The 7,351-nt window shown below is 40.0% G+C and overlaps 1 protein-coding gene and 1 pseudogene across 1 annotated transcript in view; both read right to left on the reverse strand.

The window, feature by feature from the left end:
* LOC111813639 overlaps positions 1-3,178 on the reverse strand; it is a 6,032-nt pseudogene extending 2,854 nt beyond the window's left edge.
* Positions 1-7,351, reverse strand: part of Dnajc1 (DnaJ heat shock protein family (Hsp40) member C1) — a 198,853-nt gene that overhangs the window by 21,849 nt on the left and 169,653 nt on the right. The gene's annotated exons all lie outside the window — the stretch shown is intronic.

The raw sequence follows: 7,351 nt of genomic DNA on the forward strand, positions 1-7,351 counted from the left end.
AAAAAAAATAAAAAAATAAAAATAAAAATAAAATAAACTTCTTGGAATTTTGTCTGGACAAATACAAAGGATAATTATTGTATTCATCTTAACCATTAAAAAAGGGGGGACCAGGACCAGGCAAATAGCTTAGCGGATTAAAATGCCTACAAGCAGGCGCACGGGCCCAGGGTTAGATCCCTGGGCCTGCTGTGCTGGCCCAACCCCTGGGGCATACTGAGATGGCAATTGAGAGTGGGGGTGGTGGCACATGCCTGTAATCCCAGTACTTGGGAGGCTGTAAACAGGCGGATCACTACAAGTCCGATCTAGTAGTGAGACCCTGAACACCTTGTAGGCCCTTCCCTAAAATACAGAAAAAAAAGGAGGAGCCTTTCATTGAATGGTTAATTACCTCTATAGATAAATGGTCATTTATGAGAAAATATTCTGTTACCAGACAGCAGTATAGTTTTGTACATATTATTGATCTATCTTGGGACTATTGTAACAAACCAACATATATCTGCCAATATTTCTCCTGTCTTAATAGTTTCCCAAATTTTTAGGACAAGGAAGCAACTTTATTTTATTTTTGGTATTGGGAATTGAACTCAGGATCCTGTACTTGCTAGGCAGGTACCTTGTACTTGCTAGGCAGGTATCTTCCTGACCCTATTGCTTTTATTTCATTTATTTTTCTATTGCTTTTAAAATTTAAAGGTATCTTATGTTTATTTATTCTTTAATTTTTTAAAAAATCAGTATTGGCCCCAGCAAGAGAAGAACAATCCAAATAGGCTGTGTCCTGACAGCTTGGGAGCATGGCCTCATCTCTCATGGAAGCAGGTTCTGCACTGCTTTTCCTGAGTTATTTATTATCAATTGCACACTGCATGAGTTTGGTTGAGAACCGAGCCTTTGCACTTCATTTCCCCCAGTATGTGTCAGTGTCTGCTACATCTGACAGTGGCATCTGTCACCATACTGGTGTGCAAAGGTTTGGAGTCCAGAAGTGAGGAGGGCACCTCATTCCTCTCTGCTGTTTGCTCCTCTTAAGTGGTATGCACCAAGGAAGACAACAGAACTGAGCAAAAGAAAGGTTTCTTCTGGTCAAGGGCCTACAAGGAGTTGTCACTCATTTGCCAAACATTCAAATTAGCTTTGATACGAGAAAAACAGAAATGGACAAAATACAACTAGGTGGTTTTATGAATTCCTCTGAAAAATGAAACCTTGTCAAAGAGATAGTCTGGCCAGCATTTCAGACAGAGAGTGAATGCTCTACTGCTAGCTGGGGCCTAGTTGTTGCTGCCACCATGCCGAAGGAAGGAGCAGACCATTTTATCAAATAGATCAGTGAATCTGAAGCAGTTGGAAGGTTAATCTGGAAGACAGAAAGTGAGGGAAAACAGAAGGCAGCAAGAGAAGAAAAAAAAGTCAAGAGTACTGAAGCCAGAAAGGAAAAAAAGAAACTGAAAACTGACAAGCAAGAGCACTGGCTCACAGCAACAGTAGGTACAGACTTGAGCTTTATTTCCAGCCCTTTTCATCTGGAGACAAGGTGTTGCTGAGTTTTCCTAGGAGAGGCTAGAATTTGCATCAGTCTCCCCAGAAGAGATAAGATTACAGGCATCTACCACAAAGCCTCACAGGGACAGACTTTTAAATTGCTTTTTCAGGGCGTTTCTTTATTTCCCTTTCAAAATCATTAGCAGTGTTGATCACTGCTTAAGCGGCAGGCGTGCGCTGAGACAGCGACTGAGACTGGGCGTGGTGGCGCCTGCTTGTAATCCCAGCACTTGGGAGGCTGTAAACAGGCGGATCACTATGAGTCCTATCTAGTAGTGAGATCCTGAACACCCTGTAGACCCTTCCATAAAATACAGGAAAAAAAAAAAAAAAAAAAAAGGTCAGGAGTGGCTCTCAGGTAAATGAAGCCTGCCGCTTAAGCAGTGATCAACACCTTGTCTTTCTTTTTTGTTGTTTTTGCAGTTTTAGGATTGAACCCAGGGCCTTGCATATGCTAGGTAAGTGCTCTACCATAGACAGCACTTTTTTCCTCCTTGCCACCAATATTGGGAATTGTTTTGTTTTGTTTTTACAGAAAGGGTCTTGCTTTGTAGTTCAAGCTGGTCTTGAGCTCACTGTGTAGCCCAGGCTTGCCTCAAACTTGAGGTGATCCTCTTGCTTCAGCCTCCTGAGTATAGGTGTGCATCGCAACATTTTTTTAGCCTTTTATTTCTTTATGATTAAAAAATAGTTTTGGTGAAAAAACAGTATGCTTTATACCCACAAGCAATCACTTCTGTGTATGGTTCTTGGAAAAGTCAGGATGTTACAGTTAGATAGCTGAGTAACAAGCATCTTCAGCTGGCTTTCCTGCTTCTCCCATACTGTTTCACACAGGGAGACACAGCCTCCTCCTGGGCCTGCTTTGTGCTTCCACACCTTCCTGCCAGTTTCTTCTCTTCAAAGCAGTCAGAGTGATCCTTGCACATCTCTGCTCACAGTCATCTGGCACTTTCCCACATAAGAAAGCCAGTCTTTACCTCACCAACAGATCCTTTATATCCCAATCTCATCTGTTAGCCCCTCTGGCACTCCTTCTCAGGCCATGCTGCCTTTTTTCCCAATTCTCTCTCCTGAGCACCCCTTCCTCGAAGCTGTGTGCATTCCTCTTTCTGACCATAACACTTGTTATCAGTTGGCCTCACCCTGACCTTGTGTCTCTACTCACTTGTCTCAGGGGACTTTCCTAGATAACCTATTCAAGGGGCGGCTTTCACTTTCTACCTCCAGAGCCTGATATACTTTTCCTCATATTCATCACCTGCCACCACGTCTTGGTTCTTCTCATCACATATCGCCACAGCTCCTCAGCGCAACCATCTCTGCCTCCATGGTACAGCTTAGTTGCAGACAATTAGATTTCCACCTCAGTGGAAGGGAAAAATGAGTCAGAGCTCTTCTGAACACATGACTTCCATTATCCTCCTCTAAAACGAATTAGTGATGAGGCCGTATCAGAGGTAGGGAGGCTGTGTTGTTGGGTGCATAGGAGCTTGACTACAAATCTATCACTAAAGAAGAAGAAGAGATGTAATTGGGGGAACAACGTACCAAAATCTTCCATAATCTGTAGATGTTGGAAACTGAAAGCCCATCTATAACATATGTTTACAATGTAAGACGCCATCATGCAATCTGTTACATAACTGGGACCTGGTAAATAGCACATTTCTTGTGCTACTCAAAGAATGTTCTTTTTATTAATTTTTTTATTTTAATTTTATTTATGTGTGTGTGTGTGTGTGTGTGTGTGTGTGTGTGTGGCCAGCTCAGTCCACCAGGGGGTGGGGCTGGCTGGCATGTGGGGCTGGGGGATTGAACCGTGGTCCCTGTGCTTTGCTAAGCTTGTTCTAAGTAGGTGCTTTAGACCACTGAGCCATCTCACCAGCCCCTCAAAGAATGTTCTTTAATCTTTTATTTGTGTATTTATTTGGTACAGGGTCTTGCTATACAGCTTGGATTCACAGTGATACTCCTGTCTCAGCCGTCCCAGTGCTGGGATTACATGCATATGGTACCATACCTGGTTTTGGTGGCCAGCTCAGCATGGCATGTAGTACCAGGGATCAAACCTGGGTCTTGTGCTTGCCTAAGTATGCGCGTAGACCACCAAGCTATCTCTCTGGATCTCCACAGAAATTTTAACAATCTAAGTATTCTCAGTGTTAATATATTTTCCCAGGATATTTTCTACATGTATCACTTAATTTTGGAAAGTCCTTAAAATTGGTCTCAGATGTTCCTACATTCTGGAAAGCTATAATAATATTTGCCTCTAAGCTTTTTCCATCTCTCTGCATCCCCTAGTCAGATTTGGGCCTCTTGACTGCCTGTATTTTATCTTTTCTATAATGTTTAAATACCAATTTCTTTTTATTCTGCTCTTAAGATTTTCATAGTGATACATTTCAACCATTGTACATTTTTTTTTTGGACACAAGGTCTCCTGTGTAGAGCTAGCTTATGAACTCATTATGTAGCCCAGCTGGCTTTGAACTTGTACCTGCCTCAACCTCCCAAGAGCTGGTACTACAGGGGTGTGTCACCACACTTGGCTACTTTTTTTTTTTTTTTTTTTTCTTTTGGAACCGGAGATTGAACTCAGGTCCTTGCGCTTGCCAGGGAAGCGCTTATTCTACTGAGCCATCTCCCTGGCCCCCTTTTTTTTTGGCGGAACCAGGGATTGAACTCAGGCCCTTGAGCTTGCCAGGCAAGCACTTATTCCACTGAGCCATCTCTCTGGCCCTTACTTTTGTTTTTGATACTAATTTTTGTTCTGATTTTTCTTCATGGCACCCTGTGCTTTGTTTTATGAATTTGATATCCTCTTGATTTTCAAGATGGCCGAAGGCTGGCATAGTGAACTAATTTTAGCAAGCAAAGATGAACACATTCTTGAAAGCTGCTATAGCCCTATCTAAAGATAGCCAACTAGTAAAACCAGAAATTCTATATTCTCACTTATGTATATGAAAACAACCTTTTCTTTTGTGGTGGTACTAAGAATCAAGCTCATGACCTCATGCTTGCCAGGCAGGTGCTGTGCCACTGAGCTATATCCCCAGACAAAGCAACAACCTTAAATAAATTAATACGTTAAATCCACTTGTTCATTAAAAGAGTAATTTTATATGATCAAGTAAAGTTTATCCTGGAAATGCAAAGAAAGGGTTTTGATAACAATTTTCTCATATGACCTTTTTATTAGGTCATATGGAAAAATTATTTTAAAGAAATATTTCTTTAAAGATTTTAAAGAAATGCTAAAGAAACAGTTAAAATTTCACACTATTCCTGAAAATAACTGTCATAAACTAGAAATGAAAACAAAGTGAAGAAAACTTTCTCGCCATAATATATGCCTATTTCATATTAATGACTAAAATTAAAATAAATAGGTAAATAATAGGTCTTATTAAAATGGAGGACAGGGGCTGGAGAGATGGCTCAGTGGTCTAAAGCAGCTACTTGGAACAAGCTTGGCAAAGCACAAGGACCGCGGTTCGATCCTTCAGCACCACATGCCAGCCAGCCTCGCCCCCTGGTGGGCTGAGCTGGCCACACACACACACAATAAATAAATGTAATAAATAAATAAATAATTAAAAAAAAATAAAATGGAGGACAGAAACATCTGCATTAATCACATTATATACATATAGCAGAACTCCAACCAGGCCAATGGAAAAATTAATTATGTGGTTTCATCTGATAAACACGAAGTTTTACTATCTCAAAATAGTACTGTTTTCTCTCTCCTTCAAACTGGCAATCAGTTTGTTTATAAAGCCTACGCCAATCATTCATATCCTGGGAAAAGAACCTGAAGATTTTCATTGGAAACTCTATCAATCAGACTAGCTACTGCCTCATCTAGCAAGCAAGGAGAACAGGGAAAAGCACTCATTCCTTTCTAAAATCCCAATGACTTCGAAGGCTGTGAGGTGTGAAAGTAAGAGAGTAGTATGAGGTCAGACTGAGGCCACTGCTTGTTAGAGTAGGACCCTAGTAAAGGGCCACTGAGTACTAAGGCAGAAAACTGAAAGGACAATGATCCCTGTCACTTTTACAACTTTGAGTGGGGTTAGTCTGACTCTAAAAGTAATTCTAACACATCTGCCAAAATAATAACTATACATTTAATTCACTAATAAACTATAAAGCTTATTTTCAATTTAGCAAGCCACTTGTGGGTCTCTAAAACAACAGTATGTAAATCTTCCCAAAAGGTGTTTGCAGAGGTGTAAAATCAAACTGGGATTTTTATTTTATTCTTCTTTTCACTGGTTTAGTGTGCTGCTTATCTAACTATACATACTAAAACACTAAGCTAATTACAAAAGTCTGCTTAAATCCAGCCACCTGTCTTTTGTTTTGCTGCCTACTTGGGCTTTTTTTAGCGAGCAGAAAATCTCCAATCAGTCTGTTATCACAACCAGAATGCAAGAGATTAGTGGTGATGAAGAAAAGCAGAATCAGTTTACATCCTTTTGGGCAATAGAATAATATTACTTCACAAGCAAGAAATCTGAGGCTCCCTGACCTTAATTTAGAAAACCTGCAGTTAATAATCACATTAAAGTTGATTTTACATGCCAGACAGTTTTTGTTTCCTCTGTTGTTTTTATAATTTGAGCGTCTGTTGTGGTTATTAAAGTTATTTGCTGAAAGGCATATATTAACATATAAAATATTTAATCAAAATAGAAATATTTAATTCACAATAAAATAGGCCTTATAGTTTAGGTGTATCTGAGTTAACAGACACTTTGCATCAATATTTTTGAAGTTTAAAAACATTGCTTGTATTTATCCAGAGTAGAATTTAGCAATCTAACTAATTATAACAACTGATATACTTAATTCTTTTCTTAATTGAGGACTAAAAGTTTCCCTATAATCTGTCAAACCAAATAAAGAACTGTACAGATTCCACCACCACCACACTTTCACCTCTCCCTCTCAAAAGGTCAATTGTTTCTGGACAGAAAAAGCAGCAAGCCTGAAGCTACAAATCTAGCAAGGAAGCAAGGTCAAGGAACAGCTGTGCTGCACTAGTGCACGCTGGTCAGGTGATCAGGTCGGGACGCAGAGGTAAAGAGAACACAGTGATACCACTGAACCTGGCTTCTTTTTCACACTCAAGTACTTACTGAAAACAAATCTAATTAACACCATAGGCCAAAAAGAAGCATAAGTGATCTTTTAAAGTGTGATTAACTTTCACTTAACATTCTTCTGAAGGCACTGTGCTCGCCAAGCCCATTTCAGCTGCTCTACGGATTGCCAAGCCAGTACTGTTGCTCAAGCACAGTAGCTGAGTGTGCAGGACACCTGCTCTCTCCCAGAGACAGAGATCACTGTGTGCGAGAGCGTTGTACCCAGTTCCTGAAATGAAATGCTGAGGGCAGCCGCACAGAGAGAGAGAGGATGCTCAGAGCGAACATGCACCACCATATATAACCTCACACAGGAGAGGAGTTACAAAGGCAGTTTTTGGTGCTACAAAAGTGTAGGTCTATTTCCAAGGTACTTTTGCTTCTTGAAATCACAGCTAATATTTGGTGCTCACACACAAACCCAAAAGGTCATGTTTGTCACTTTCATGACAGAAAAAATTACGTATTGTAGACAAAATTAGTTGCTCTTGGGGAGACCTAAGCGGAAGAAAACACTAAGTATGAATTCATGAAAGTTTAAAAGGCAATTTCATCAAAACCACATTTATAAATTGAGTATAGATATTCCAGATCAATGAGACTGTTATAGCATATACATTCTTAGCATTTTTTTTTTTTTT

Source organism: Octodon degus, unplaced genomic scaffold (genome assembly GCF_000260255.1).
Source record: "Octodon degus isolate 3935 unplaced genomic scaffold, OctDeg1.0 scaffold00208, whole genome shotgun sequence".
In the NCBI taxonomy this organism is placed as follows: Eukaryota; Metazoa; Chordata; class Mammalia; order Rodentia; family Octodontidae; genus Octodon; species Octodon degus.